This window comes from Schistocerca serialis, chromosome 1 (genome assembly GCF_023864345.2).
Source record: "Schistocerca serialis cubense isolate TAMUIC-IGC-003099 chromosome 1, iqSchSeri2.2, whole genome shotgun sequence".
NCBI classification, from domain to species: domain Eukaryota; kingdom Metazoa; phylum Arthropoda; class Insecta; order Orthoptera; family Acrididae; genus Schistocerca; species Schistocerca serialis.
In genome coordinates, this window is record NC_064638.1 from 722,678,567 (window position 1) to 722,705,394 (window position 26,828).

At 43.8% G+C, this 26,828-nt stretch overlaps 1 protein-coding gene and 2 non-coding genes across 7 annotated transcripts in view; 2 read left to right on the top strand and 1 right to left on the bottom strand.

The window, feature by feature from the left end:
* LOC126481487 (ran-binding protein 3) overlaps positions 1 to 26,828 on the top strand; it is a 312,296-nt gene that overhangs the window by 106,753 nt on the left and 178,715 nt on the right. The window lies entirely within an intron of this gene.
* Positions 841 to 913, bottom strand: Trnaa-agc (transfer RNA alanine (anticodon AGC)). The gene has a single exon. It is a non-coding gene; the product is annotated as a tRNA-Ala (tRNA).
* Trnaa-agc (transfer RNA alanine (anticodon AGC)) lies at positions 1,055 to 1,127 on the top strand. The gene has a single exon. It is a non-coding gene; the product is annotated as a tRNA-Ala (tRNA).

Below are 26,828 nucleotides of genomic sequence, written 5' to 3' on the forward strand. Positions count from 1 at the left end.
AGCTTTCATTCCTCTATGCACTTCAATTGGAGGTACATTTCCTGCGGTTAGAAACTTGATTACAACACGCTGTTTATCACGCACCAATATAGTTACTTTACATATAAGCTTCAGCTCGTAGCTCTCTAGTGGCAGAGGTTTGTAACTTATGTCAGTATAGCGGGAAAGTGGGCCGAGTACTGGGCACGGCATCTAATACCTCAACCGATACCGACAACAGAATGAAAAATTCGAAGGCAGCACACCCACGTATATTAATTAATGTAAATTGTGCCATTTTTCTCCTCATTTCGTGATTGTACTCTTTTCTTTAGATCCTACGGAGAACCTCAATAATTTGAAATGCCCAAGATTCAGCAATAGAATGTAAGCGGACGGTGAAAATGGAAGCAATTCCCAAATTTTCTAAACGCATTAAAAGGAATCTTCTTTTCTGTTGTTACCGATATCACCATAAATACTATATTCTTTAAATATGCATATTATTTTTTGTAGTCACGAGGAAACTGATGTTTTTGTATTTATTTTTATGAGAATTATATAATGTAAAATATATTGGCAATTTTATTTGAGAAAAACAAAGGGATTCAAAGGTTTGTGGTATGATCCTTAGTCAACATTAGGATTTTTAATGTCATTCATCTCTGGCCTAGTTGCACCGTGGTTTGGAATCATTGTTAAACTATCCCTACAACAGGTTGCATAAGTCAGCTCAAAGATCGCAGTAAGACAACGGCGTTTATTCAAATAGGACTATGCCTAGTACACGATGACGGCTTTACTTTTGATCATCAGCTAAACGAAAAACCCTCAGTGCAGCAACAAATGCGACAAAAATACTGGAGGCGCCGGGTATCGATCCCGGTACCTCTCACATGCTAAGCGAGCGCTCTACCATCTGAGCTACGCCCCCAGTTGCGTTTGATTCTCCGCCAGTGGGTACGAGCCGAGCAACTTTCGTCGTTCACCGGAGAGTGACGTAACAAAAAATCGAGGTCCCGTTACAAGGACGTACATGCCACTTCTGAAGATACCGGCTCGATGTTGTTGTGCTGGGGGCGTAGCTCAGATGGTAGAGCGCTCGCTTAGCATGTGAGAGGTACCGGGATCGATACCCGGCGCCTCCAGAAATTTTTTTTATTGCTAATTTGAGAATTACGGTATATTTCAACTATTACCGTACCGGCAAGTGTACTATTACTAAGACGTTACCCGTGATATTTAGATGCGTCCATTTCAAATTCATCAGCTATTACGTTTAAACGCATTGGAGATATTTTGTGATTTTAAAATTAAAGTTCACTGTTGTAAATTCGCCCTAATTTCACTCATGTTATTTGGCAATTGCTGCAGATTTGACGTTGTAATTGAGAATGTGAGTAATGCGTAACAATCCGAAGGAATTATGTGGACCTGTTATGATCGTGAATCGAAGGGGTGCTAGTCTTTTTTTTAGACAACTTTGGCAGTTACAAGCATAGACCTTGTGACGGGACATCCTCCGTTACCGTAACTTTTCCTCAACAGTAGTTCTGGATATCAGTATTTTTCGAATTTTGGACAGTTCAGTATTATCTCAATTTTGGACAGTTCAGTATTATCTCGGCTGCTTTTCTAAAAACTATCATATGATTTTATACACAGTAGGTTATATTTCAAGCTAAAATTTATGAAAAGGAATTACTTTTTTTATGTTGTAATCTATAAGTACTAGTTCTGAATGTACAGTTACAATTATTTTTTTAGTAATATTTGAAATTACGAATTATTTGGCACACTTAAAATTTCAATTATTAATTACGCAATGTAGTACTGTCTACTATGTTTATTTCTGGATTTATTTCTGAAATAATAATCGAAACTAACAAAAATTTGTCAAGAAAAATTGTAAACCCTTTGGTATATTATTATTTCCGCTGGATTAGAGGGTAGCCTCTGATGTGATCGGACGTATTTTTGTAGTTTGTGCGAACAGTGTAAATCCGGCTTTGTCAATGTGAATGTGTATGATATACTAAAACACGACAAAATATATTAACGTAACAACAAAAATTCTGCAGCAATCTTCAATTCAACCATGAGGCACTAAAATGAATTTCAGCTTCAAGAATCAGACCCCTAGACAAGAAGAACTTGAGCCAACTCTACGTGAATAGATACGTAAACTAGAAAATTTATTGTAATCTTCGCTCCTCACAAATCTTCATAAAAGACAAATGTGGACGATAGCTACAAGTAGGAAGGAGGGGCTTCCCGCTGTCCCATAATTGCTTACAAAACGCGTCTTTCGTGCTTCTGCGCAGTACCATCACTTTTAGTCAAGTTCCTCTGAAACTTTCTTAATGTACCTGCCTCCGGTTGTCAGTAGCAACTGAAGGGAAAAAAAACGATCCTTGTGTTTACGATGGATGATTAAAATACACAGATTGTAGGTCACGATGATATGTAAATTCTGCGGTCATGGCTAAACCATGGAAGAACGTGGATAATCGGTGTAAACGCCAACCAATGTTGTTATTTTTATATATAGCATGATACTGGACAGAAACAATTTCGGGCTTCATGCTACCAGACCGGCCTTCTACTCAAAATAATTACGAAAGCCAACGGAATATGTATTTTTTACATATCCAATATTTTTAAGTTACGTTATACGGTTATTACATATTCTGCATTTCCTTAAAGCAGGTGGTGTGTCTGCTGGAGTAAACCGTCGATTCATGAGGAGGTCAGTAATGCATTTCGCTAACCCCGTTCAGCCCAAAACTGTGGCTTTTCTATGGCGTAACTACCGTAATAGGTGAACCGAACTTTATCACGAAGGAATTTTGTTCTGTTGCGTAATGTGTGTGACTCAGTTGAATTAAGCGCAAGGAATAATGTAAGTAAATGGCGTTTCTGTGTGGAATTGATGGCCTGCGATTGTCGCTTCGCGTGAGTGATATTTGTTTCTCGCCGATCTTTTAAGAAAATCGTATCCTCTGTGTGTCATCCTTTCTTTCTTTCTTTCTTAAAAGATCGGCGAGAAACAAATATCACTCAAGCGAAGCGACAATCGCGTAATAATGGCCTTGATACGCCTGGGCATTGAGTCAAACAGATCTTGGATGGCGTGTACAGGTCCAGCTGCCCATGCAGCTTCAACACGATACCACACTTCATCAAGAGTAGTGACTGGCATATTGTGACTTGCCAGTTGCTCGGCCACCACTGACCAGACGTTTTCAATTGGTGAGAGATCTGGAGAATGTGCTGGCCAGGGCAGCAGTCGAACATTTTCTGTATCCATAAAGGATCGTACAGGACCTGCAACATGCGGTCGTGCATTATCCTGCTGAAATGTAGGGTTTCTCTGCGATCGAATGAAGGGTAGAGCCACGGGTCGTAACACATCTGAAATGTAAAGTCCACTGTTCGAAGTGCCGTCAGTGCGAACAAGAGGTGACCGAGACGTGTAACAATGGCACCCCATACCATCACGCCAGGTGATACGCCATTATGGCGATGACGAATACACGCTTCCAATGTGCGTTCACCGCTATGTCGCCAAACACGGATGCAACCATCATGATGCTGTAAACAGAACGTGGATTCATCCGAAAAAATGACGTTTTGCCATTCGTGCACCCAGGTTCGTCATTGAGTACACCATCGCAGGCGCTCCTGTCTGTGATGCGGCGTCAAGGGTAACCGCAGCCATGGTCTCCGAGCTGATAGTCCATGCTGCTGCAAACGTCCCCATCTGTTGACTCAGGGATCGAGACGTGCCAGCACGATCCGTTACAGCTATGCGGATAAGATACCTGTCATCTCGATTGCTAGTGACACGAGACCGATGGGAACCAGCACGGCGTTCCGTATTGCCTTCCTGAACCCACCGATTCCATATTCTGCTAAAAGTCATTGGATCATGACCAACGCGAGCAGCAATGTTGCGATAGCGATAAACCGCAATCGTGATAGGCTACAATCCGACCTTTATCAAAGTCGAAAGCGTGATGGTACGCATTTCTCCTCCTTACACGAGGCATCACAACAACGTTTCACCAGGCAACGCCGGTCAACTGCTATTTGTCTATGAGAAATCGGTTGGAAACTTTCCTCATGTCAGCACGTTGTAGGTGTCGCCATCGGCGCCAACCTTGTGTGAATGCTCTGAAAAGCTAATCATTTGCATATCACAGCATCTTCTTCCTGTCGGTTAAATTTCGCGTCTGTAGCACGTCATCTTCGTAGTGTAGCAATTTTAATGGCCAGTAGTAGTAGTAGTAGTAGAGAGAGAGAGAGAGAGAGAGAGAGAGAGAGAGAATGTGTGACCATTCCCGCCGCTCTTCTGTTAAGACTCCTGCTACGGGGCCCTCACATCTCAGTGTTTATTGTGGGGCGTTATTGTGTTCAAAAGGTTTACATGAAGATATTGCGAAACTGCCAGGGCAAGAGAGGCGCAATATTACATGTACATTGGAGCGGGATCACTGCTGTCAGCTACAGAGGGACATTAAGCGAAAATGTGAACTGAACTGGGATGCGAACCCGGGATCTCCTGCTTACTAGGTAGGTGCGGTTAACCCCTGCGCTATCCAGGACACAGCGTGACTATCTCGGCACGCCTCACGGCCGATCAACAATCTCACAAGCGCCACCTAATCCGCGGTTCGTGTCCGAAGCATAATGCGGGTAGGTGACGCTCGGTGGGAGTCCATGATTTATAGAATAAGCTGGCTTATCCGCCTGTGAGGTGCAGTAGTGCGAATTCAGGAACATAAGTCCGTGAGGCGGGTGAATATTTTGTCTTCCTGTAACTTGTGAGGCGGTGTGTCTAGAATGGAAGCAAATTTTCTTGGGTAAATCGGCACAGCGAGGCTCGTGGCCACTGCAATACGACTAAACACCAGATGAGACCCTCTTAGCTGGCTAGAACCATGGGGCGATTTTATAGCCCCTGGCGGAACAAAAAAAATGGCTCTGAGCACTATGGGACTTAACATCTGTGGCCATCAGTCCCCTAGAATTTAGAACTACTTAAACCTAACTAACCTAAGGACATCACACACATCCATGCCCGAGGCAGGATTCGAACCTGCGACCGTAGCAGTCGCGCGGTTCCGGACTGAGCGCCTTAATCGCGAGACCACCGCGGCCGGCCCTGGCGGAACAAACTCAAACTGTATCTGCCTGTCAGACGGGTGTTAGTTCTAAGTGTTACAGCCCAATACCCAGTGTAGTGCAATAAATATTGAACGTGTGACGGGACCATTATTCCTGCCTAAGGTTGTCATCATTTAAACTGCCGATCCCGGACAAAGGCGTTGTAAAACTCGGACATTTGAGTGAAATCGGATTATTTTCGCGTGTGTGTGTGTGTGTGTGTGTGTGTGTGTGTGTGTGTGTGTGTGTGTGTGTGTGTGTGTGTGTGTGTTTGGGGGGGGGGGGGGATGGGCAGTACGAAAAAGAAGACGAACTTATCTTGCCACCTGTGAATTCCTCGAAAGAAACGAGTGATCAGAATGATGAAGACAGAAGTGTAGATACTTAATCTGTAGCTAAAGATTCTGCTAGAAATATATTTACTTGAGACAAATATCGCTGGTCGTCTAAGCCTCTTCCAACGATGGCCAATGGCATTATTAATCCGCATGTTGGACAAAATGGCAACTCATTGGCGGCATCACAGATAAGAAGCGAATCAACCACTATTACATACAATGTGAACTTCGTGCAACCATCCACTGAGTTTTGGGTATAGCAGAACCAAGAATAAAAGTCGTACAAAGACTGGAAAAACGCATAACATGCTCAGTCTGTGACCCAGAAAAGAAGAGAAAGATGCCTTGTCATTGTTGCAAGAAGCCAGTCTAACATGATGTCCCTACAAACATTTCTAGCGAGTGCAAGGAAAACCTCTGAGAACGAAACTAAAAATCTGCAAAGTACTAGTGTAATTTTCATTTTTGTAATGTTTATGGAAGTTGTTTTATGTTTTTGTTGTTACAAGTATAAAAAAGAAAATATAGCAAAAATTAAAATTTGTAGTGCAAGTATTTGATTTTCATCCCATTAACATTACCAAGTAATATTATGTTAATTTTGTGCATTTTTTGCTTAAATGCATTTTTTCGTAAAAATAAACTTTAAAGTTTATTTGGATATTTTTTGTGTGTTATTAACGTTAGCTTTCACATAAAGAACTTAACTTTCACTAAAATTGCTGAATGCAATTTTTATGGCTATTTAAATATAGTGGACTGTCAGACCGCACCTGGGACGGAGTGTGACAAAGAAAAAAGACGTGGGAGAATAAGGGTTAGATGTGACGGAACCATTTTTTGAATGGTCACTGTGGCCGCAAATATACATTGTATAACTGTTCTGTCACTGAGTGTGAGTCATTTATGTGGGAGTGGCACGTACGAATGACGTTTTACTAACGGAAGACGCTAAACAGGAAGCAGTGATAGAACAACTCAACCGTGAAAGTAATGTATGTGACTTCCATGATGAAAGTTAATCCCTAGCTTTTGCTCCAGCAGCAGTTATGGGCGGAAGTGATCGCTATGTCTAATTTCAGACAGGAATGAAGAAAACTATCCACTGTACGAATGGCAACTTTTGTAATACAGCTGTCCCTAATAGGCCTACCAGCTGCCGAAACGTTGTAGTCCATATTCCATAAATGTGGAAATAATGAATGAACTGATTTATGAATAATTGAGAACGCCAAAAATATTCGTGTAGTATGTGCATTTCCTTAAATGAATATATCTTCACCTAATTGAACTACAAACAAAGTCTTAGATCCGAAAAGCTTTCAAGTTTCTTCATTGAAAAGTTTCCATGACATTTCTGGATGCATTAAAGCATATACTGACTGAAAAAGTACGTAAGAGATGTGGCATGAATTTAGTACATGAGGGCCCAATTTCATTCTAAAATAATCCATTGTTGTTGTTGTTGTTGTTGTTGTTGTTGTGGTCTTCAGTCCTGAGACTGGTTTGATGCAGCTCTCCATGCTACTCTATCCTGTGCAAGCTTCTTCATCTCCCAGTACCTACTGCAACCTACATCCTTCTGAATCTGCTTAGTGTATTCATCTCTTGGTCTCCCCCTATGATTTTTACCCTCCACGCTGCCCTCCAATACTAAATTGGTGATCCCTTGATGCCTCAGAACATGTCCTACCAACCGATCCCTTCTTCTGGTCAAGTTGTGCCACAAACTTCTCTTCTCCCCAATCCTATTCAATACTTCATCATTAGTTATGTGATCTACCCATCTAATCTTCAGCATTCTTCTGTAGCACCACATTTCAAAAGCTTCTATTCTCTTCTTGTCCAAAGTGTTTACCGTCCATGTTTCACTTCCATACATTGCTACACTCCATACAAATACTTTCAGAAATAACTTCCTGACACTTAAATCTATACTCGATGTTAACAAATTTCTCTTCTTCAGAAACGCTTTCCTTGCCATTGCCAGTCTACATTTTATATCCTCTCTACTTCGTCCATCATCAGTTATTTTGCTCCTCAAATAGCAAAACTCCTTTACTACTTTAAGTGTCTCATTTCCTAATCTAATACCCTCAGCATCACCCGACTTAACTCGACTACATTCCATTATCCTCGTTTTGCTTTTGTTGATGTTCATCTTATATCCTCCCTTCAAGACACCATCCATTCCGTTCAACTGCTCTTCCAAGTCCTTTGCTGTCTCTGACAGAATTACAATGTCATCGGCGAACCTCAAAGTTTTTATTTCTTCTCCATGGATTTTAATACCTACTCCAAATTTTTCTTTTGTTTCCTTTACTGTTTGCTCAATATAGAGATTGAATAACATCGGGGAGAGGCTACAACCCTGTCTTACTCCCTTCCCAACCACTGCTTCCCTTTCATGTCCCTCAACTCTTATAACTGCCATCTGGTTTCTGTACAAGTTGTAAATAGCCTTTCGCTCCCTGTATTTTACCCCTGCCACCTTTAGAATTTGAAAGAGAGTATTCCAGTCAACATTGTCAAAAGCTTTCTCTAAGTCTACAAATGCTAGAAACGTAGGTTTGCCTTTCCTTAATCTTTCTTCTAAGATAAGTCGTAAGGTCAGTATTGTCTCACGTGTTCCAGCAATCCATATTCACGCAATTTTCCTGGCAAACAATTAAGGGTCGTTGTGTTGGACCCTGATGTACACTTTTTGTTCAAAGGGTATACACTGCTAGGGTTAAAAAATCATAGGCGAACATGTTCAAACACTCTCCTATAAACGTATTTTCCTTGCTTCTTTGTTGAGAAACCGCCGACAATCGACCGACCGCATAAACCTCCCCCCCCACCCCACCCCACCCCACCCTCCCGCGCCAGTATGCCCTCGGGGAGGCCGACCATAAACATTTTCAGAACAAAGTGTATAGAAACTTACATTTTATCTGTCGCAAATTCTTCAGCGATTTGATTGTCAAGAGAAGGTAATGAAAGATATCAATATGCTGGAACTACTTGGTAAATTTCAAATGGTTCAAATGGCTCTGAGCACTATGCGACTTAACTTCTGAGGTCATCAGTCGCCTAGAACTTAAGAACTAATTAAACCTAACTAACCTAAGGACATCACACACATCCATGCCCGAGGCAGAATTCGAACCGGCGACCGTAGCGGCCGCTCGGTTCCAGACTGTAGCGCCTAGAACCGCACGGCCACTCCGGCCGGCCTTGGTAAAGTCTTCACTACTTCAACAGATTCAGAGTGGCGTTTGTTACGCCACAGTGACTTTCCATTAGATAGTAGCGCACAAGGCTTTTGGAATACAGTATTAAATATTTTTCTGTTTTCGACTGCACTATGAAGTTATTAGGCCATTATTTATCTACACGACGAGTCAGGTTTCAGCAGTTTGTAATTTCCTAATTATCCTGCAATATGCAATATACAGATTTTCTCGTATTAAATTGTAAGATGTAAGTTGTATGACTTACGTCTGTCTTCGCAAATATTTATGCTTTTATGTATTAGAATGATCAGCAATCATATATTTTTATGAGTCCCCAAACCACATCCTTATGAGCATAACCCAAAATACATAAAGAATTGATTCAAATACCGTCTGCAATTAATTGCATTGCTAGCCTAACCTGTACTTCAAGTAAGAAATTAAATACATTACGAACCAAGTTATATACATACAGTAAAAATACACTATGAAAATTCTAAGATATTAGCTCACACTGTAAAAGACATACAGATCCCCTAAGGAGGAAAATTTATATCGCTTGATATAACCAGCTACACACACACACACACACACACACACACACACACACACACACACACGCACGTGACAGAAACAATGAGATAATAAAGAAAAAAACTTAATATCCCACAGAAAAATGTCTACTATTGATGCATATGAAATAACTGAATTACTGGAACTCACGGTATCACAAACTATTTCGAATTTGAAAAAAGAAAAAATACAAACAATTAGGTGGAATGGCAGTGGGTATTTGCATAGCAGGCGCAGTTGCTGATAGGGAAGGGCATTCAATAAGTAATGCAATACTTTGGCAAATTTCCATTGAAAAAAAAATACGGAATTTATTGTGGTACATCGTGGAATATTCAGTCCCTATAGTTACATGAAGTTGCTATAGAGGATGGTGGTGCTAAATGTAACCTTCAAAACAGTTTCTGTGACGACGGTGCGTTCGGGGGAGCTGTCATTGAGCTGAGCTGGGCATCGCAGGTAGGCATAGGCAGTTGCTGAATGTTTACGGAAGCGGACTATGAACAAAAAGCACGGTGAGTCATTAAGCGAGGCGCCTGTCGTCGCAACAAGGTTGTGTAAAACATGTCCGATCTCCCGCGTGCAGGCCGGCTGTGGCTCCTGGAGATGGGCGACGGATCACAAACACCTCGCTGCACAAATGGACGTCCCTGCTGACACACTCGTCCAACAATTGGGATACTTGAAAGTTATATGCCCACTGGGCTCCTCGCCACCTAAGAGAAAACCATAAAGGGCAAACGAGGACTGTCTCCGCGGGATTGCTTGCGTGTGACGAGGCCGATAGTGACTATGGGACACTGAACTCGTTATTCTGTTTGTGTTCCTCGTGGTGCACTGACTAAATCTGAAGTGTATTATGCTACCCTCAGGAAACCGAAGAAACGACTTCAGCTTGTACGCCGCCACAAAAGTGCAAACGAACTTCATAACAACGCAAGGTCTCTCACAGGTCTGCGCATCCTAGAGGTGGTCACAAAACTTCGGTGGACGGTTCCTCATCCACCCTGTAGCCCGGATCGCGCGTCATCCGGCTTTTGTCTGTCTGACCCACTGAAGGATGCACTCTGAGGGAAGCAGTACGTGAATGCTTTGGAGCTTATTGATGTAGAAAGACGTTGGCTCCGACGTCGACCAGTAGAGTGGTACTATGCAGGCATACAGGCCCTCCCAGTAAGGTTGCGTAAGGCCGCCCCATTGAACGGAGATTGTCGAAATATAAGGTTTTGTAGCCGAAAGAGTGCGGAATAATATGGTGATTGTTGAAAGATGGGTTTTGTAGCGAAAAGAGTGAGGGATAATGTGGTGTATTGGCAACCTGAATAAAATCAAACTGCTTTCAGAGAAAAATGTGTTGCATTACTTGTGAACGCACCTAGTATTTATTAACAGACTAGAAGAAATTTTTTCCAATTGAAACTGGCCCAATTTAAATAAATTGTTGTATTGTCATAGATACGTAGACATACAAATGATCCACCAAAAATTTAACAGCTTACAGCCAAAGATAAAATTTACAATAATAGTTCGTAATTTTCGAGAAGCGACGTAATTCCTTAAATCGTTGTTTGGCAATAACCCAAACCCCCAACAAAATTGTAAACAACTGTCTACGCTACACGTCGCGGAATTAACTTCCGCCGCGTGGGACTATTCGAACTCGATGCTATACCCGATTCAGTCAGCATTATAACGTTAGACGAAGTTCCCTTGTCAACGCAGTAAAACAATGTGCATATTTGCCGCCTCGAGAGTCGCGCGTTCATATATATCGGTCGGAGGCAGGCTGCGACTTCGAAATTAAAGTTTCTTGAAATTACCGACAACAGAATGCTTCTAACTCTGCAGTAATACCAGGACAATAATCAAGGCGTACAATCAAAATCACAAAACGTACATACATAACAACATACGTTGGCCAATAAAAACTGTAAAGAGACGAATTGAAAAGGGCATTCCGCACCGTGACGCGCTGCAAACGAAAATACAATAAGGAATAACAAAATCCCAATTTTCTCGAACCCAGGAGTTAGTAAAGTATCTTGTAGCATGTTTGTAACCAGTTTTGCTTTGGACAAACAGGTAAGATCATCTCAATTAAAGAACGCACGCGAAACTGAAAGTAATCAGTCCACATTCTACATAAACTTCCGCACCATAAATACAAAGCAGAGCAAATAGAAAATGCAACAAAAATTCTACATCTTGTACCTAAAGGAACAATAATGAATATTTTGTAAGAACTGTAAATTTATATCCCCACAGTTGTATTTACAGACAAAATTCTTAATGAGCAAACGGATCTAAAGCACAAACAATATTTAAAAAACTTTGTTGGCTTCCTGAAAGAGAGAGGATAATTTTCAGCACCTCGCGATGCCCCGAGAAAAAAAAATTAGAATTCTGGAGACAAATTATGTCATTGCACAGTACATGAAAGCACTGCCCCAGAATTACCATATAAGACGTTGCAGCCTTGTAGGTGTAGCATATCCTTTGGCTTTTGCTGTCTCCAACTTCGGGAATGGTTTTAGTGTTAGTGGCATTGAATCTTTAAGTTCAAACGTATTTACTGACCATTTTTTTTTCCATCGAGTACAGCGGATAGACCTCTACCAACTCAACAACAAACTGCCGACGACTCACTGGCGGAAGATGCTAGCAAACCTGCAGATGACAATGTGGAGAATATTGGACATCAGAAAAGATCATAAATTCCGCGTACTATGCAAGTTTGGCCATGTTTTAATATTGGTGCAAGGAAAACAACAAGATGTAAAAAGAGACGAAAATCAACTTCTCTTAGAATAGACCAGTTAAACAACAATTAGAATCAACACCAAAAGACAGAAGATCAAAGCAGTTGCCAAAAAGGGATACATTCAACGAATTAAAGCCTTTAGCCAAACTCCAAATATTGGAAGAGAACAGCAGAAACTCTCAAGATTCTGATTGTGTGTTGTATATTGATTCCTCTGATACTGTCTGGGACACAAGTGGTGATGAAAATGTAGAAACAGTGAAAAAAGAGGACTTTATTGTAGTCAAAGTAGAAGGGAGAACTACCATGAGTGGTCACTATTATGTGCTCAAGTCATTAAAATATATGGCTGTGAAAAAAGTTACTATAGTTTTCTACCTCAACATTTGAAGCTGCAGAAGATATACCTTTGTTGCTTCAAATTAAATAATAGCCAAACTACGCAATCCAGTACAAGGCCCAAGGGCAGACTACGAAAACATGATTTGGTTCTAGATCGACGTCGCTAAAGTAATTGTGGACCACGACTTTTTTTTCATTACTGTACTTACAAATGTATATTTAGAATTGTTAGTAATGTTGTCGCAATAATAAAGAGATCCGTTCTTTAAGTAAAATTTCGGGTCTAGTGCAGCAGGGGATACCACCCCGTCGGCTTTGAACAATGACGTCATTCCTTAGTCATAGATCGTAAAGACTTCACTTCGAGGCATAGATAATAAAGCAGTTCTGTGTTCTAATAAGCACTATCATTAAAATAATTGAATGTAAATCTAAAAGCTTTTGCTGTTATGTTTCAGTTTCGTTTCTTTACTGATTGCTTAATGAAGTAGGATCAGTTTATTCTATCTCGTGAGATTTTTTTTTTAAAGCAAAAAAAACTTATTAGGTACTGAAGGGAGCTGCTTAATAAAGTAGGATCAGTTTATTCTATCTCGTGAGATTTTTTTTTAAGTCAAAAAACACTTATTACGTACTGAAGGGAGCTAGAACATTAAGAACAATCGCTTCTCGGCTTTTGACAAGATATTGCTTAATAAAGTAGGATCAGTTTATTCTATCTCGTGAGATTTTTTTTTTTTATAAGTCAAAAAACACTTATGCTTTTGACAAGATCAATGTTTATCTCTCTCGCATTCCTTTGTTTCTCAACATTCTCCTCAGCTCTTTCATCTCTGTAATACATCCTCTCTGGCGACTTGTGACGTCATTGTTCAAAGCCGACGGGTTGTATCCCCTGCTGCACTAGTCCCAAAATTTCAAGGCAAGAAAAAAATGGGTCCAGTTAACTCCCAAGTTCCCCTACATCTAAATTTGAAGAACATTAGAAGTGAAATAGTGCGGAAACTTACCAAATGCCGACCAAACAGTAACATCAGTTTCAATAGGATAATAAAGTATACTTTTAAAATACAGTATGATAATTCACTACACTGCCTGAAAGCTACAGTACGTCATTATTCTACTGTTTTAAAGAAGTCAGCTTTCTTTGGCAGGTCACTTCACGCGTTTCCTTTCTTTAGCGCGTACTTTTTTATGCTCATCAGGTGCAACAACTCAGTTTGGTCTGGTTCATTTTGTCGTTCCATCCATGTAATCACTTTGCGTATATTACCCAATATTTCACGTGTAATGGGAACATCGATACTTTCTTCTCAGCTTCGTCATCTTTCTCCTCGACTGCTTCACTACTCTTTTTTCGAACAGCGTCAGTAATCTCCTTGTCATCTATGATCTCCGAAATCGATTCTTCGTTGTCGACGAGTACCCAACGGTTCAAGTCTTCAAGATCAATATTTTTGCACTGTAGAACGTCACATGCAGAGTGGATGTCACTCATGTTGACATCTATGTTACTACAGCGTTCATCTGTTGCGTTTTCTTCAATGAGACACTTTTTTGCAGCAATTCCTAATTGTGATCGGACCGGTGCTTTGGCACGCCATGACTGCGCTGAATTTGCAACACTCTTTAAGATTTACTGATTGCAAGAACATTTCCATTTCTTCATCTGAATTTAGTATTGAAGTGAGCAGTTCACGGTGACTTAAATTCTCATTGATGCCCTGATCCCACGGCTGAATTGACGCCGCCGGTGATTGCAACACATCAGTAAGTGGGTGAGCTGGATAGTTACGAAGGGTTAGTAGAGCTGCTTCTGAGAGCTCAAGTGACCGTAGATACTTTCTCACTGATAGAACAAACTCTTGTTGAAACCAATTGGTGAAAATGTCATCGAAGCATTCTTTAAGTACCTGTAAGCGAATTGTAATGATAAGTTTGCATGCTTGCAACATCTCGGGCTGTCACTTTTACCTACTAAAGAAGTTTATCTTATAGCTGCTTGATTTAGTTGTGGGAAAGAGGAAGTTTATTCTTTCTGTATTCATTTTCAAACACGCCTTATTTCCTGATTTTTTTTTCTTTTTTTAAAATCCAGAGTTCTGGTTGAAAGCAAAGTGCCGTTTCATCGCAATTATACACTCAATGACCATTCGAAATTTTCATCTACCACTAATTTGTTTAAAATTTCAGGAAACTATGGCGGATTCACTGTCGCAAGACTTTGCTTCCTCCTTCAGTGGTCGTTTGGCAAATTCTATCGCGACATTTTCATCTTGAAACCATCCGTCGGAAAGTATAAAATCTTTGTTAACATACAAATACAAGTGAAATTTTTCAGCTTTGGCTTTAATGACTGACTCGGCAAGTGGCACATCTTCACTTCTCCTCATTAAAAGCCGCCTGTAAAGGCATTCGTCGAGTTCACTGACTTTTTCTAGTTATATCGTTTTTCTGTACATTCCTATACCAATTTCAATTGCGTTTAAAGAACTTTAAGTTTATTCTCTCCTTTTTTGCCCATCCCCTGATAGTTCCTTAAGGTTAGGAATATTTAATAAGGAGACTCTAAGCCAGTCACTCCTCTTTTATTGCGGTTTCTGTGGAATGTTTTAAACTTCACTCATTCTAGTACCGCAGTGGAATAAGCTGTTCGAATAGTTCAATTTGACAACAAACACTTCATGTGGACTGTTACATACAAAAGATTGTTATAGAATGACAGTTGTAATTCATCTCCAGTAACTTGTACAATGGAGCTTAGTATGTATGATGGCAGTGAAGAAGAGGCAGAAGAGAATTAATTCATTGGCGTCACTCACCAGAAGGGGAGAGATAATATTAGAGTGTCAGATTCACTAGTTTTCAAGTCATATTCCTTTACTGTTTCTTTTTTTCTTTTTCTTCTGTTGTTAACTTTGCGGCACACATTTTTCGTGTCATTTGTAGTTATGCTCACAGTTGTGAATCACTTTCCATACCTTACACAGTTGCACATTTATTATTTTTAAAATGATTTTACGTTATTTTCTTCTACAAACTAATTTTGCACAAGAGACCACTTCTTTCTTTCATTGGGAACACTAATGCAAACACTGCGAAAAGAACGAGAGTGAAAGATACTTATTTCATGCTGCTTATGTTCAGAAAAGAAATTCCAGAACGCAGCCGGAATTCGAACGCGAAATCCTTGAACGACAAAAAATGCTACACCAACAAAGCCAAGCCGTCGTTGGTTTCACTTTGAAACGAATCTCCTGAACTTTTTGGAATACATTGTGCTGTAATGTTGGCTGCCTTGTTTAGCAAGGCTGGGCAGCAACGTTGATCCTACATGCAGTATAAGGTTTGCTTTGCCACACTCTTCTACGCACTTTAGTAACTAGCATAGGGCATTCAGTTCCAAAATAGTAACAGACCGCGCAGAGAAGAGATGCGAACAATGAAGACTAATCACAGTTGGTACGTTACCATCGCCTGCAACTGACTATGGCAGGTGGTAGCAGAGCGATATAAAAAAACGGTGAACAGAATGGAAGGCGTGACCAAGTTCATTCTGTGATTGGTTGTTGCTATAGCAACTGTAGTGTTAACAAGTAACTGTCAAACTTTGTTACTCTAATCCAGGTTTATGTACCAAAATTTAGTTATTTTAGCATTTCGCGTTCTCGTATTTGATGTATTCGTTTCATGTTCCTGATTACATGTTGGCCCAGAAGCTCCGTTACAGTACCAAATTACCGCTGCCAAGCGAAAATGTAAGTGTTGTGATCTAGCATATTTGCAGAGCAAATTGATTGAATTTGGCTACTGTCCATCGCTGACTGACTCAGTGGCAGCGCGGTTCTGTCTCAGCCATGCCTTAAGGCCCGTTGCACACTTATGCGGATGGTCGCGTTCCGCGCGCGGTTGGCGGACCCGCGTCATGGTGCACGCAGTCGGGCGGATGCGCGCGGTTGTGTGCAGTCGAGTGAACGCGGTCTTCCCTGCACTGTCCTGGATCTCATCTGTGGTGTAACACATCGTTCTGTTTGATCGGAAGTATAGAGATGAGCTCGCTGCAAGTAAAAGTCATCTCAGCCTACATGATATGCAAAAAGAGAAATTCCACGCGCGAGAGACGGTTTTGGGTGCATCCTATGGTGGAACAAAGATGTACGAAAGGAGCGTTCGTCACACTGTATTCCGAATTGCGCAAAGATGAAGACAAATTTAATACATATTTTCGCATGTCTATTCGTTACTTGACGTGTTTGTCGGTAAAATACAAGACAACCTGACACTTGAAAATCTCAAAAGGATACCTATTACTCCGACAGAACGAGTAGCAGTAACAAGGTAAGAATATGAATATGTATATGTATACGGATGACGATTAATTTTAATAATATATTTAATCATTCAAAGCTTTGCTTCAACTATGTATTACATTCGTTTGGCAATATACAATTTTACATTTGTATTGTATTACTACTGAATTTCTATAATTTTTATAAAATCTCTCAGGATGATTATGACGTTGATTGGGCTGGAGAGGGATGGGGAGTCGCAACTTGTGTCTGTATGGGGAGTCGCAACTTGTGTCTGTACGGACGGATCCTCGCGGTACTGCATTGATTGGTTAGGATGCTGTTGGGATATTGAAGGTGGGGCGTAGGTTCAAATGGATCATATGGCTCTGAGCACTATGGGACTTAACTTCTGAGGTCGTCAGTCCCCTAGAACTTAGAACTACTTACACCTAACTAACCTAAGGACATCACACACATCCATGCCCGAGGCAGGATTCGAACCTGCGTGGGGCATAGGTAAAAGAGGTCGGTGGATAGCGGAAAGAGCTGATGGGAGCTGGGGGGTATATGTTTAAATTAGTCTGATTTGTTTGCTTAATCGACATAAGCAGTTGAAGTACCAGACTACGAAATAATAGCTTCTGATCAACATTTAATGTCTTCATAGAAGGCACAGCGAAACAAAGAATGCTCGGTCGTCGTCTTCCTCCTTTTCCTCACCATCTTTTAATAATGTAAGTAAATTATCAGCAAATGTTGTGTTCTTGATAGGCCTCTTCCTCTTGAAGGATTGTTTTTCGGTGTTGACATTCAGTCGGACATAATCGGTTTGTTCTTCAGAGGGTTCGGCTCGACTGTTTTCTGCGAGTGCATTGTTGTTATACAGATTATCTTGCACAACCGATAGTGAGTCAAAGTTACTCTGTAGGTGCATCTCTGAGACGGTCAAGAGAGTGTAACTGCTCATGGTAGATGTATTTTGGGGTCTTAGTTGCTGCTGATCCGGACCTCGTTTGATTTATTCTAGTGAGGCTTTTAAAATAGGCATCCCGTGCAGTTTTACATCTCGTCTGGACCTCGTCAACTGAAATAACAAAGCCGATAAGTCTTATTACTGAGGACGCGTACATGTATTATTTTAAGAAGGAATACATCTAAGGTTTTATGTCAGCGTAGCCGACTTAATACCTAGAATTAAGTCTACTTTCCTCTGTGAATGTACATAAGTATCAAATATATGCTTTACACGTTACGGGTATCTTGGAAGCAGAAACACATTTACAGATCTGCATTACTCTTATTTAATGGGTGCATCAACAGCTGGACAGATTACGAGGCAGGTGAGCGCCACTATTTGGGCTACGTTAAGAGAAGAACGCATGCCTGAGTCCTCAACAGACAAATGGAACGAAAGTACCCATGGTCTCCAAAATGTCGCCAATTTTCCTCATTGCATCGGAGCCCTAGATGGAAAACATATTCGTCTAGTAAAACCTATCAAAAGTGGATCACTTTTCTTCAATTGCAAGAATTATTTCTCCATTATTCTTATGGCCATCTATGACACTAACTGTTGTTTCACGTTCATTGATGTCAGAGGACACGGAAGGAACTATGATTCAAATATATTTAAAAACAGCGTCTTTTGCGGGGAAATGGAAAAAGGAAAATTAGCGTTACACCCACCAAAGCCGGCGCCATATGTTCTTGTGGCAGACGAAGGCTTCGCAATCACAACATGTGTTAAGGCCGTATGCGCGAAAAAATACGACTCACAAAAAGCAGATTTTCAATTACCGACTTACCAGCGCCAGAAGGCTTATTGAATGTACTTTCGGAATATTAAGTCACAAGTGAAGGGTTTTTCACCGGCCCCTGAATGTCAGTCTTGATCCAGCAGTATCTATTGTCAAAACGTGCTGCATTTTGCATAATTTTGTTCGAGTAAGAGACGCATACAACTTTGAAGACACCCTGTATGTTACCGGCTTCGAAGATGTGGTAGAAAATACACCTGTCAGTAAATCGGGCCCCCCAGGGGCTCAGCATTCATTTGCTGAGTACGGGCTTGGCGACCCCGGGGTCCTGAGCTGGGGACTGGTCAGCGCCGCCAGTCTCCTGTCACCGTAAACCCCGGACATGCTTCAGCGACCACCGCATGGCGCAGCGGTGGAATGTTGTATGCTGCGGGGAATGGTAATCTTGGCTTGACCGCCTGGATTGCGAGGAAGGTAAACCTCTATAAAAACCCCTCAATCTTATGGTGTGCTGCGCGCCTATAAGATGCATGGCTGTTGGGGTGGAACAGTCGCAAGCGGGCAACCTCTGGGGCACCTGCCGCACCCCAGTTGTATAAGGCTTACTCAGGCACGCGGGGCTCTGTCTGAGCGGACCTTTAGTTCCCTAGCTGCTCGTGGGACCACAATGGACCCTTCGACCTCTACGTTTCCCCCTACCAGTGGATTGGGTGGGCCACTGGTAGGAAAACACACCCAATCGAAAAAGCGACTTCGTGCTGCGAGTCCTCCAGCGCCTGGTGTTACTAGAGATTTATCAGACTGTCGTAACAGAGCACATGCTGATATCCAGAATGTGTTTTTGATTGTCAAACGGAAGGAAGGTAGCTTTGAGAGAGTTTCTCCCTTTTACATCCACAAGGGTCTTGAGGGAATTGCAGGAACACTGAAATCTGTGAAGCGTCTGCGCAATGGGACTCTGTTAGTTGAAACTTCTAGTTCCCGTCAAGTCACTTCTCTTAGGAAAGCAACCTGTCTCGGAGAGTACGCTATCGAGATCGAGCTCCACTCCACTTTGAACTATAGTAAGGGTGTTGTGACATGTAGGGACTTGGTGGATATCCCCAAGGACGAGTTGAAATCTGAGTGGGCTGACGAAGGTATTGTCGACGTGCAGCATATTATGAAACGAGTCGATGGGGACCTAGTCAAATCCGACTCGTTTATTCTCACGTTCAATCGCCCGAGACTCCCAGAGCATGTTAAAGCGGGTTTCTTACGTTTGCCAGTACGGCCATATTTCCCCAATCCAATGCGCTGTTTTAAATGTCAGCGCTTTGGGCATACTACGTTGGGGTGCAATGGGATAGCCACTTGTGGTAAATGTGGTCAGCCTGCCCATGAAGGAGCCGATTGTTCATCGCCTGTGAAGTGCGTGAATTGCTCTGGGAGTCACCCTGTCTGGAGCCGGGTCTGCCCCATCTATCTCGAGGAACGGAAGATACAGGAGATCAAAACATCTAAGCGCATCCCCTATGGTGAGGCCAAGAAGCTCTTTAAGGCCATGCAGCCTCCTGTGTTTACAACATCTTTCGCTTCCACTCTGCAGAAACCGGTACAGTTGGCCACTGTTGCTACACAAACGGAGGTTGCTAGTGTCAGCACTAATACCTGCATTTGCCAGTGCACTTGTGCTGCTGCGGTTGTTTTGCAACCTGCAGCTCTCCCCACAACATCGGACAAGGCCGTGGTTGCTGACATTGGGGTACTTCCTGCACCTCCCCATATGGCACCTTCTGCCCAGGCGAGTAAAGCTCCAACTGTTGACAAGGTTCTGCATTCTAAGCCCCCCAAGACGAAGACGCCAAAGGTGAAGGTTTTGCCACCTGAGGAGACTAGTCACGGTCAGTCCGATGATGATGCCATCGTACTATCTGACATCTCCCTTGGGTCGCCATCGGAGCTGATGGACATTGATGTCGACCGGGGGCGATCTTCTCGCCCCAGGAATAAATCTCCGGCCAGTACGGGCTCTCCTCCAAAGCACAGGGGCAGGGTGAAATTTCAGCCACCCTGATCACTGGCTCCCATATTACAGTGGAACCTGAATGGGTTCAGGACGCATGTGGCCGAATTACAACTCCTTGTACGAGAGCGCCCCTTGTGCTTATGTCTCCAAGAGACACATTTCCGGGCCACTGATGCTCCTTCTTTACGGGGCTATACCGTGTATCGAAAAGATGATCTGATGGGGGAAAGGGCAAAGGGTGGTGTTGCGGTTTTTGTCCATGACATGCACCACTCATCTGAGCTCCCTCTCGTTACGGACTTGCAAGCAGTTGCAGTTGACCTTCTTGTGGGGCAGAGGCTCACAATCTGTTCCGTTTACTTACCGCCTCAGGACGCCATAGACTCTGAGGCTCTCACAGACCTTATTACCCAACTCCCCCGCCCATTTCTCCTTCTGGGGGACTTCAATGCTCATAATGTCTTATGGGGCTCTACGACTACTTGCCCCAGGGGTCGCATTCTGGAAAGCCTCATGGTATCCGAAGAACTGTGCATCCTCAACTCTGGTGCTCCCACTCATTTCTGTACTGCTTCTGGGTCGTCGTCAGCTATTGACCTTTCCTTTTGCTCTCCAGCACTCGCGGATTCTGCTCTGTGGGAGGTTGCCGCTGACCTCCATTCTAGTGACCACTTCCCCCTTTGGATTCGCCTCCTGGATGAGACTGTAGCATTACCAGTGCCACCCAGGTGGAACCTCTGCAGAGCTGACTGGACACTTTTCAGCGATTTAGCTGTTTTGGAACACCGTGCCAGCGTCCACGAATGGGTCGACCATGTTACAGCCGTGATCTCCCATGCTGCTGAATTGTCGATCCCACGGTCCTCAAGTCATCCCAAGAGGCGCCTTGTCCCTTGGTGGACCACTGAGTGCCGCTCAGCCATCCGAGCCCGCCGTGCAGCTCTGCGCCGCTTCAAGTGCCGTCCCTCAGCTGACAATCTTGCGGCCTTTCGGGTGGCAAGGGCCAAGGCGCGGCGATTGATTAAAGAGAGCAAACGACGGTCATGGCAATCGTTCTTGAACTCCATCTCCCGCTCCACTAGTTCTACAAAAGTGTGGGAAGCCATCAGGAGGATCTCCGGGAAACGCAGCCAACTACCTGTCACGGCATTGCTGCATCAGGGTAGTCTACTCACGGCGCCGAGAGACATTGCCCAGACACTGGCCACGTATTTTGCCGAATCTACTGCCACTATGAACTGTGATCCAGATTTCTGCCGCTACCGCACTGCTATCGAGAGGGATCACTTGGACTTCCGGTCTCCAAATTCTGAACCCTACAACTGCCCCTTCACAATGTGGGAACTGGATTCGGCGCTGTCTGTGGCTCATGATACTGCGACAGGTGCTGATCAAATCCTGTACAGCATGCTGCAGCACTTGTTGCTGCCATCCAAGGAAGTACTCCTGAATTGTTTTAATATGATATGGTCATCCGGCACGTTCCCTGACTCGTGGAGGGAGGCGATTTTGGTTCCCCTCCTCAAACCGGGAAAGGACCGAATGCATCCCAGTAGTTATCGGAGTATTGCTTTGACGAGCTGTGTCGGGAAGACATTGGAACGCATGGTCAACCGTCGCCTGGTTTGGCTGCTCGAGACCAGGCAGCTCCTTAGCCACTCTCAGTGTGGCTTTCGGAGATGTCGTTCAACTATAGACAACTTGACCCTGCTTGAGGCGGTCATCCAGCAGGCCTTCTTACGTAACCAGCATTGTCTAGGTGTATTCTTTGACATTAATAAGGCGTATGACACTACTTGGCGCCGCCTTATCCTCAATCAACTCCATCAGTGGGGCTTTCGTGGCCATCTCCCCATCTTCATTCGGTCCTTTCTTTCCCGCCGCCTCTTTCGATATCGGGTTGGTAATGTGCTATCTGATTTGTACGTGCAGGAGAATGGTGTTCCTCAGGGAAGCGTTTTAAGTGTCACCCTCTTTGCCGTCGCCATTAACAGTATCATGTCCACAATCCGGAGTCCTGCCCAGTGCTCCTTGTTTGTGGACGATTTTGCTGTTTTCTGTTCTTCCTCCACTCTTGTCACTGCTAGTCGGCAGCTGCAGCTTACGATAAAGCGATTAGAGGCATGGACTGCGAAGACGGGTTTTACCTTTTCTGCAGACAAATGTGTGTGTGTTCATTTTAATCGTTCTCGACGTGCTTTTACCTCCCCTGAATTGCGTCTGAGGGGCACCATTCTTCCTTTTAGAGACACTGTGAGGTTCCTGGGCCTCACTTTTGATTCCAAGTTGTCGTGGTTGCCGCACCTTAAAGACCTCAAGGTGCGGGCCCTGAAGGCGCTGAATATTTTGAAGTGTTTGAGCCATCGGTCCTGGGGAGCAGATCGGGCGCGTCTGCTGCAGTTTTATAGGGCTTTCGTCCGGTCGCGTCTTGACTATGGATGCACTGTGTATGGGTCAGCGAGGCCTTCGTATCTGAAGATTCTTGACGCAGTACACCATGAGGGTATCAGGCTGGCCACTGGTGCCTTCCGTACCAGTCCCATCCCCAGCCTGTGTGCTGAGGCAGGGGAACCGCCGCTCGCCATCCGGCGGAAACTCCTCATGGTGCGACGGGTGTGTCAATTCCTTGCCTGTCCTACCTCCCCTGCGTACCCTACTGTTGCCCGACCCCCTATGGAACGTCTCTTTTCCAGTCGTCCAAGGGCAACGAGACCATTTGGGATTCGTGCCAAGCATTTGCTTGAGTCCCTTGGTGTGGAGCGTGTGGCACCCCAACTCCAGGGTTTTACCCGCCTGCCTCCCTGGTTGCTCCAGAGGCCCAGCGTCCTTTTAGACTTGTCAGAGTACCGGAGGAGCTGCACTCCTGCGTTTGTTTTTACCTCCTTATTTTACGATATTTTAAACCAGCATCCTGACCATGTACCAGTATTTACGGATGGCTCTAAACAGGGGGACTCTGTAGGTTGTGCTGTGGTTTTCCCTGATCGAGTCATCAAATTACGGCTTCCTGCAGCGTTTACCATCTTTGATGCCGAATTGTTTGCGATCTTGCGGGCATTGGAGCAGATGAGATGTGTTCCCAGTCTTAAGTTTCTCATCTGTTCTGACTCTCTGAGTGCCCTTCAGACCATGCAACACTTGTACCCAGCGGATACGGTCGTCCAGAACATCCATGATGCCCTACTCCACCTGCAACGGCAGGGGAAGGAGGTTTCTTTCTGCTGGGTGCCGGGGCACGTGGGTATTAGGGGAAACGAACTGGCGGATGTGGCTGCCAAAGATGCATGTTCCCTCCCTCACGTTGTTGAATGTGCCGTCCCCCTCCATGCTGTTACCTCCCTTTTGCGTTCTTGTGTTATGCGTCAATGGGAAGAGGAGTGGCTGGCAGTCGGTGAAAATAAGCTGCGTCTGGTCAAGGCCTCCACGCGGCCATGGCGTACATCCTACCAGTCATGCAGGCGGGATGAGGTTCTCCTCACCCGCCTCCGCATCGGGCACAGTCCCTTAACGCACGGTTTTTTACTCCGGCGGGAGGACCCCCCAATCTGTAGTGTTTGTGGCGACCTGATAACTGTGCGCCACATTTTACTTGACTGTCCTTTATTCTCTGACCAGAGGGCGGTGGTTTCCTTGCCACCGGATTTGCCCTCTATTTTGCAAGACGACGCAACGACTGTGGTTAAGGTCTTACGGTTTTGTGTCCTGTCCAATTTGTTGCCTCGGATTTTAGGGAGAGGATTTTAATGTGCTGCTGGGTGACTGGTTCACCCAGGTTTTAGGTAAGAGGTCCGCCAGTCACGATTACCTACTTGTTTCCCTTCAATTTCTGTTCTCTTTTCCTTGTGTTTCCTTTCCTTTTTAGTGCGTTTCTTCTCCTCTTGTTTTGCCTCTGTATGTGAGGATTTGTAACTGCGTCAGGTCTGTGTCTTTTAGCCGTTCTCCTTGTTCGCTGTCCGTCTTCGTCTCTTCTCCGCATGTGTTCCTGTTTCTATGCGTTTGGGCGCTGATGACCACGCTGTTTAGCGCCCGAAAACCTCAACCCACACACACACACACACAGTAAATCGGGTAATACTGTACGAGATAAATTTGCGGAATATTTTGTCGGTGGAGGAGCTGTGCCCTGGCAGGAATCAAACATTCACTGAACACAGGCCACTTATCTCAATGACAGACATTTGCGGTTGTGTACAATTTTTCTACATAATCAATGTTTGTACTGTGCATAAACTGAACTGGTGAATGTCTATAATTCTATAATTGTACATCATTGTATTTTGTATAGAACTACAATAAAAACACAAGGAAAATATGCGTCTACTTACCACACTTTTTCTGATCTGCCTCGTTCAGACCTTCAAAGCCGAGTATTATATTTGCACAGACGTCTAGCCACGCCTTCAGTCGCATTTCACGGTTCTTGTAGTCCCCATGCGATGGATCCCATATGTGAGGCCTTCCTTCAACTTCGGCAATTAACATGTCTGTATCGATTTCACAAGATATTCTGGAAACTTCTTAAATCGCACCCATACTTACCACACTAGACGAATGCTACGGCTGAAATGAGGTACTCTGCTTCTACTGCGGCGCGGTATCCGCAGGACTGTGCACGCACCAACTTGTTTCTGTGTATTCAACTGACGCGCAAGGGCTGCGCAAACGGCTCCGCCGCTTGCGGACCGTCCGCGTAACTGTGTGGTGCCCCATTGGAATACGTGACTACCAACCGCGCCCGGAACGCGGAGCGCGGACCATCCGTAATCTGCAACGGGCCGAAGCTTATAAGGGGTTTGGGATGCAGAGGTGGGCAAGGGTGGGGGCAGTCCAGGCGGAGGCACGCGGCGGTCACGAGGTTGCCAGGCCTGCGGCTCACCCGGCGTCCGGCCACACCGCATACTTAGGTGTTACGCCACTCACACCCCATTAGCTGCGGTCTCACCTGCTGGTTGCCGGCCGCGGTTCTAGGCGCTCAGTCAGGAACCGCGCGGCTGCTACGGTCGCAGGTTCGAATCCTGCCTCGGGCATGGATGTGTGTGATGTCCTTAGGTTAGTTAGGTTTAAGTAGTTCTAAGTTCTAGGGGACTGACGACCACAGATGTTAAGTCCCATAGTGCTCAGAGCCATTTGAACCATCACCTGCTGGTCGCCCTCTGCTGGATGCGTGTGCGGGTGGAACGGAGCGAGTAAGGCATACCAGGGTGATATGGGAAATTCTCTGCCAGACAGTTGCGAAAATGAGAATTTATGTTTTCAAAAACCTCCTTTATTTTTCTACGGTGTTTCAACGACATCATTCCATCCTGAAGTGTTCCTTAGAAAGTGTTGCAAAATAGCTGCAATCGCTTCTTAGTTAAGCAAAAAACAAAAATTGCTCTGAGCACTATGGGAGCACTTAGGTCATCAGTCCCCTAGAACTTAGAACTACTTAAACCTAACTAACCTAAGGACATCACACACATCCATGCCCACAGGATTCGAACCTGCGACCGTAGCGGTCGCGCGGTTTCATACAGTAGCGCCTAGAACCGCTCGGCCATCTCGGCCGGCAAGCGAAAAACACTGACTCCCAAGGAAGACTGGTATTTTGTAAGAGACGGAAGTCTGAGGAACTAAACCTGGGAACAGGGCAGGTGTGCCTTCCCTCAATTTTCCCTTTACGAAGACCCTTTCGTGGGCAGGTGCGCTGCTTGATAAATTTTTTTTCTGCAAACCAGGTTCTTTTTCTCGATTTTTTTTCATTCAGGTCCGTAAGAAGATTAAAATAATATTCTACGTTTTTTTAAAGGTAGTCAGTTATCAGAATAATTATCGTATCCCAAATCATTGATCCTGCCACCTTTCCCGCCGATGACATCGTCTTCGCCTACTTTGGAGCTAAAGAAAAGCTTCTGTCCACTGTTGCGTTTGTCGTTTTGATTCTAATGCGTAGCGGTGAATCCATGTACATCCTTTGCCACATACCGATGCAAGTCATCTTTGTTTCTACATAAACGCGCCAAATACTGTCCGCTTTTGATACACATTTAAGGGGAGTCGTACCGCCCTATCTCGACAATGTTAAATTGGCTATATAAATGCCCCGTTTTCTCAGGAACTGTTGAGTACATAAATGCGTTTTTATCACATGTTCTGCTATGTTTTGTGACTGTATTGCTCTACAATCACTTTAAAATAACAACTGGAAAAAAGTTATGATTTTTTTCCCTAAATATGTAATTTTTATGTAAATTTTCACAATTTTAATGTCTTGAATTTTAACTATTACAATAAGTACTACTAAAGTAGAGCTACGACATCATTGTATTATCTATGCTATGTGGTAAATAATTCATTCATGTAGATTCAGAAGTTTCTGAGAAAAAGGGGCTTTTATACTGAAAAATGTCAT